At 51.9% G+C, this 6,000-nt stretch overlaps 3 non-coding genes across 3 annotated transcripts; all 3 read right to left on the bottom strand.

Annotated features, from left to right (window-relative positions):
• Positions 1–2,162: 2,162 nt before the first annotated feature.
• On the bottom strand, positions 2,163–2,281 carry LOC132813044 (5S ribosomal RNA). Its single transcript, XR_009643908.1, has one exon. It is a non-coding gene; the product is annotated as a 5S ribosomal RNA (ribosomal RNA).
• Positions 2,282–3,818: 1,537 nt separating this feature from the next.
• Positions 3,819–3,937, bottom strand: LOC132813043 (5S ribosomal RNA). The gene has a single exon (XR_009643907.1). It is a non-coding gene; the product is annotated as a 5S ribosomal RNA (ribosomal RNA).
• Positions 3,938–5,466: 1,529 nt separating this feature from the next.
• Positions 5,467–5,585, bottom strand: LOC132813024 (5S ribosomal RNA). The gene has a single exon (XR_009643888.1). It is a non-coding gene; the product is annotated as a 5S ribosomal RNA (ribosomal RNA).
• Between the last annotated feature and the right edge of the window lie 415 nt (positions 5,586–6,000).

Genomic DNA, 6,000 nt, shown 5'->3' with positions numbered 1-6,000 from the left:
TTACCATATATCTTAACCATCTACAAGATGCTATTAGCCATAACATTAGCAAATTTGCTGATGATACTAAGCTGGCTGGCAGGGTGAAATGTCATCAGGATGTTAGCAGATTACAGGGTGACCTGGACAAGTTAGGTGAGTGGCCAGATGCAATTTAATGTGGATAAATCAATGGTTACCCACTTTGGTGGAAGGCAGATTACTACCTAAATGGAATCAATTTAGGTCAAGGGGCAGGACAGAGAGATCTGGGGGTTCCTGTACACCACTCAATGAAGGTAAGCATGCAGGTACAGCAGGTAGTGAAGAAGGCTAATAGCATGCTGGCCTTCATAACAAGAGGGATGGAGTATAGAAGCAAAGAGGTTCTTTTGCAGCTGTACAGGGCCCTGGTGAGACCACACCTGGAGTACTGTGTGCAGTTCTGCTCTCCAGATTTGATTCTGGCTATTGAGGGAATGCAGCGTAGGTTCACCAGGTCAATTCCTGGACTGGCGGGATACCTTACACTGAAAGACTGGAGCGACTGGGCTTGTGTGTACCCTCGAGTTTAGAAGACTGAGAGGGGATCTGATTGAGACATTTCAGATCATCAAAGGATTGGACACTCTGGCGGCAGGAAACATGTTTCCGCTGCTGGTGAGTGCCGAAACAGAGGACACTGCTTAAAAATACGGGGTAGACCATTTAGGACAGAGATGAGGAGAAACTTCTTCACCCAGAGAGTGGTGGCTGTGTGGAATGCTCTGCCCCAGAGGGCAGTGGAGGCCCAGTCTCTGGATTCATTTAAGAAAGAGTTGCATAGAGCTCTCAAGGATAGTGGAATCAAGGGTTACGGAGATAAGGCAGGAACAGGATACTGATTAAGGATGATCAGCCATGATCATATTGAATGGTGGTGCAGGCTCGAAAGGCAGAATGGCCAACTCCTGCACCTATTGTCCTCCTTTCCTGACTGCCACCCGCAGACAGCGTGCAGCCCCAATCCCTTTCTTTCCGTCTTTCTCGCTGATTTCGGCAGCGCTCCGCTCTCCTCCCCTCCCTGTCTGGTGCCTGCAGGCGACTGATGGCCGGCACAAGCAGCAGCAGCAGCAGCAGCAGCAGCAAAAATAACCTGCCGCTCCATTGCGTGGCACAACACAAGTGCAGAGGGTTGACTTGAGCAGCCCCTGCTGGCGGAAAAGGCTACTGCACCTGGTATTCCCTGGCGGTCTCCCCATCCAAGTAACTAACCAGGCCTGAGTCTGCTTAGCTTCCATATCAAGGGTTTTCAGACAGGTGTGAAGAAGGCTAATAGCATCCTGGCCTTCATAACAAGAGATGGAGTATAGAAGCAAAGAGGTTCCCTTTTGCAGCTGTTCAGGCCCTGGTGAGACCACACCTGGAGTACTGTGTGCAGTTCTGCCTCTCCAGATTTGATTCTGGCTATTGAGGGAATGCAGCGTAGGTTCACCAGGTCAATTCCTGGACTGGCGGGATTACCTTACACTGAAAGACTGGAGCGACTGGCTTGTGTGTACCCTCGAGTTTAGAAGACTGAGAGGGGATCTGATTGAGACATTTCAGATCATCAAAGGATTGGACACTCTGGCGGCAGGAAACATGTTTCCGCTGCTGGGTGAGTGCCGAAACAGAGGACACTGCTTAAAAATACGGGGTAGACCATTTAGGACAGAGATGAGGAGAAACTTCTTCACCCAGAGAGTGGTGGCTGTGTGGAATGCTCTGCCCCAGAGGGCAGTGGAGGCCCAGTCTCTGGATTCATTTAAGAAAGAGTTGCATAGAGCTCTCAAGGATAGTGGAATCAAGGGTTACGGAGATAAGGCAGGAACAGGATACTGATTAAGGATGATCAGCCATGATCATATTGAATGGTGGTGCAGGCTCGAAAGGCAGAATGGCCAACTCCTGCACCTATTGTCCTCCTTTCCTGACTGCCACCCGCAGACAGCGTGCAGCCCCAATCCCTTTCTTTCCGTCTTTCTCTCGCTGATTTCGGCAGCGCTCCGCTCTCCTCCCCTCCCTGTCTGGTGCCTGCAGGCGACTGATGGCCGGCACAGCAGCAGCAGCAGCAGCAGCAGCAGCAAAATAACCTGCCGCTCCATTGCGTGGCACAACACAAGTGCAGAGGGGTGACTTGAGCAGCCCCTGCTGGCGGAAAAAGCCTACTGCACCTGGTATTCCCAGGCGGTCTCCCATCCAAGTACTAACCAGGCCTGAGTCTGCTTAGCTTCCGAGATCAGACGAGATCGGGCGTTTTCAGACTAGTATGGCCGTAGGCACCGGCCCCTTCCTTTTCTCCCTACTTCAAGGCGTGCTGGCCAGCCACATTTTCTTTGCTGCTCTTTCTCTTTATCCCCTTTGTTTTTTTTTTTTCTCTTTCTCTTTGCTCTTCCTCCTCTGTGCGTGCTTCCCTCCCTCCGTCCCTCCAGCTGCCTTTCAGCCAGCCCTTGCCCACCAGGCTCCTGTAGTCTCCCACATCCCCACGCAGGCCAACTGCAAGCCCTCCCCCTGCTTCATCAGGCTGCAGCCTGCATTCTCTCATCCTTCCGCACTCCTCCACGCCTCCCTTTCCCAATGGCAGGCAGTGGCCAGGGGGTACCGCAGGGATCACTACTGGCACCCGCAGCTTTTTACCATATATCTTAACCATCTACAAGATGCTATTAGCCATAACATTAGCAAATTTGCTGATGATACTAAGCTGGCTGGCAGGGTGAAATGTCATCAGGATGTTAGCAGATTACAGGGTGACCTGGACAAGTTAGGTGAGTGGCCAGATGCAATTTAATGTGGATAAATCAATGGTTACCCACTTTGGTGCAAGGCAGATTACTACCTAAATGGAATCAATTTAGGTCAAGGGGCAGGACAGAGAGATCTGGGGTTCCTGTACACCACTCAATGAAGGTAAGCATGCAGGTACAGCAGGTAGTGAAGAAGGCTAATAGCATGCTGGCCTTCATAACAAGAGGGATGGAGTATAGAAGCAAAGAGGTTCTTTTGCAGCTGTACAGGGCCCTGGTGAGACCACACCTGGAGTACTGTGTGCAGTTCTGCTCTCCAGATTTGATTCTGGCTATTGAGGGAATGCAGCGTAGGTTCACCAGGTCAATTCCTGGACTGGCGGGATTACCTTACACTGAAAGACTGGAGCGACTGGGCTTGTGTGTACCCTCGAGTTTAGAAGACTGAGAGGGGATCTGATTGAGACATTTCAGATCATCAAAGGATTGGACACTCTGGCGGCAGGAAACATGTTTCCGCTGCTGGGTGAGTGCCGAAACAGAGGACACTGCTTAAAAATACGGGGTAGACCATTTAGGACAGAGATGAGGAGAAACTTCTTCACCCAGAGAGTGGTGGCTGTGTGGAATGCTCTGCCCCAGAGGGCAGTGGAGGCCCAGTCTCTGGATTCATTTAAGAAAGAGTTGCATAGAGCTCTCAAGGATAGTGGAATCAAGGGTTACGGAGATAAGGCAGGAACAGGATACTGATTAAGGATGATCAGCCATGATCATATTGAATGGTGGTGCAGGCTCGAAAGGCAGAATGGCCAACTCCTGCACCTATTGTCCTCCTTTCCTGACTGCCTGCCACCCTCAGACAGCGTGCAGCCCCAATCCCTTTCTTTCCGTCTTTCTCGCTGATTTCGGCAGCGCTCCGCTCTCCTCCCCTCCCTGTCTGGTGCCTGCAGGCGACTGATGGCCGGCAGCAGCAGCAGCAGCAGCAGCAGCAGCAAAAATAACCTGCCGCTCCATTGCGTGGCACAACACAAGTGCAGAGGGGTGACTTGAGCAGCCCCTGCTGGCGGAAAAAGCCTACTGCACCTGGTATTCCCAGGCGGTCTCCCATCCAAGTACTAACCAGGCCTGAGTCTGCTTAGCTTCCGAGATCAGACGAGATCGGGCGTTTTCAGACTAGTATGGCCGTAGGCACCGGCCCCTTCCTTTTCTCCCTACTTCAAGGCGTGCTGGCCAGCCACATTTTCTTTGCTGCTCTTTCTCTTTATCCCCTTTTTTTTTTTTTCTCTTTTCTCTTTGCTCTTCCTCCTCTGTGCGTGCTTCCCTCCCTCCGTCCCTCCAGCTGCCTTTCAGCCAGCCCTTGCCCACCAGGCTCCTGTAGTCTCCCACATCCCCACGCAGGCCAACTGCAAGCCCTCCCCCTGCTTCATAAGGCTGCAGCCTGCATTCTCTCATCCTTCCGCACTCCTCCACGCCTCCCTTTCCCAATGGCAGGCAGTGGCCAGGGGGGTACCGCAGGGATCACTACTGCACCGCAGCTTTTTACCATATATCTTAACCATCTACAAGATGCTATTAGCCATAACATTAGCAAATTTGCTGATGATACTAAGCTGGCTGGCAGGGTGAAATGTCATCAGGATGTTAGCAGATTACAGGGTGACCTGGACAAGTTAGGTGAGTGGCCAGATGCAATTTAATGTGGATAAATCAATGGTTACCCACTTTGGTGCAAGGCAGATTACTACCTAAATGGAATCAATTTAGGTCAAGGGGCAGGACAGAGAGATCTGGGGTTCCTGTACACCACTCAATGAAGGTAAGCATGCAGGTACAGCAGGTAGTGAAGAAGGCTAATAGCATGCTGGCCTTCATAACAAGAGGGATGGAGTATAGAAGCAAAGAGGTTCTTTTGCAGCTGTACAGGGCCCTGGTGAGACCACACCTGGAGTACTGTGTGCAGTTCTGCTCTCCAGATTTGATTCTGGCTATTGAGGGAATGCAGCGTAGGTTCACCAGGTCAATTCCTGGACTGGCGGGATTACCTTACACTGAAAGACTGGAGCGACTGGGCTTGTGTGTACCCTCGAGTTTAGAAGACTGAGAGGGGATCTGATTGAGACATTTCAGATCATCAAAGGATTGGACACTCTGGCGGCAGGAAACATGTTTCCGCTGCTGGGTGAGTGCCGAAACAGAGGACACTGCTTAAAAATACGGGGTAGACCATTTAGGACAGAGATGAGGAGAAACTTCTTCACCCAGAGAGTGGTGGCTGTGTGGAATGCTCTGCCCCAGAGGGCAGTGGAGGCCCAGTCTCTGGATTCATTTAAGAAAGAGTTGCATAGAGCTCTCAAGGATAGTGGAATCAAGGGTTACGGAGATAAGGCAGGAACAGGATACTGATTAAGGATGATCAGCCATGATCATATTGAATGGTGGTGCAGGCTCGAAAGGCAGAATGGCCAACTCCTGCACCTATTGTCCTCCTTTCCTGACTGCCACCCGCAGACAGCGTGCAGCCCCAATCCCTTTCTTTCCGTCTTTCTCGCTGATTTCGGCAGCGCTCCGCTCTCCTCCCCTCCCTGTCTGGTGCCTGCAGGCGACTGATGGCCGGCACAGCAGCAGCAGCAGCAGCAGCAGCAAAAATAACCTGCCGCTCCATTGCGTGGCACAACACAAGTGCAGAGGGGTGACTTGAGCAGCCCCTGCTGGCGGAAAAGGCCTACTGCACCTGGTATTCCCAGGCGGTCTCCCATCCAAGTACTAACCAGGCCTGAGTCTGCTTAGCTTCCGAGATCAGACGAGATCGGGCGTTTTCAGACTAGTATGGCCGTAGGCACCGGCCCCTTCCTTTTCTCCCTACTTCAAGGCGTGCTGGCCAGCCACATTTTCTTTGCTGCTCTTTCTCTTTATCCCCTTTGTTTTTTTTTCTCTTTTCTCTTTGCTCTTCCTCCTCTGTGCGTGCTTCCCTCCCTCCGTCCCTCCAGCTGCCTTTCAGCCAGCCCTTGCCCACCAGGCTCCTGTAGTCTCCCACATCCCCACGCAGGCCAACTGCAAGCCCTCCCCCTGCTTCATCAGGCTGCAGCCTGCATTCTCTCATCCTTCCGCACTCCTCCACGCCTCCCTTTCCCAATGGCAGGCAGTGGCCAGGGGGGTACCGCAGGGATCACTACTGGCACCGCAGCTTTTTACCATATATCTTAACCATCTACAAGATGCTATTAGCCATAACATTAGCAAATTTGCTGATGAT

This window comes from Hemiscyllium ocellatum, unplaced genomic scaffold, assembly GCF_020745735.1.
Source record: "Hemiscyllium ocellatum isolate sHemOce1 unplaced genomic scaffold, sHemOce1.pat.X.cur. scaffold_3169_pat_ctg1, whole genome shotgun sequence".
In the NCBI taxonomy this organism is placed as follows: Eukaryota; Metazoa; Chordata; class Chondrichthyes; order Orectolobiformes; family Hemiscylliidae; genus Hemiscyllium; species Hemiscyllium ocellatum.
This window is presented reverse-complemented; position numbering and strand designations above follow the sequence as displayed.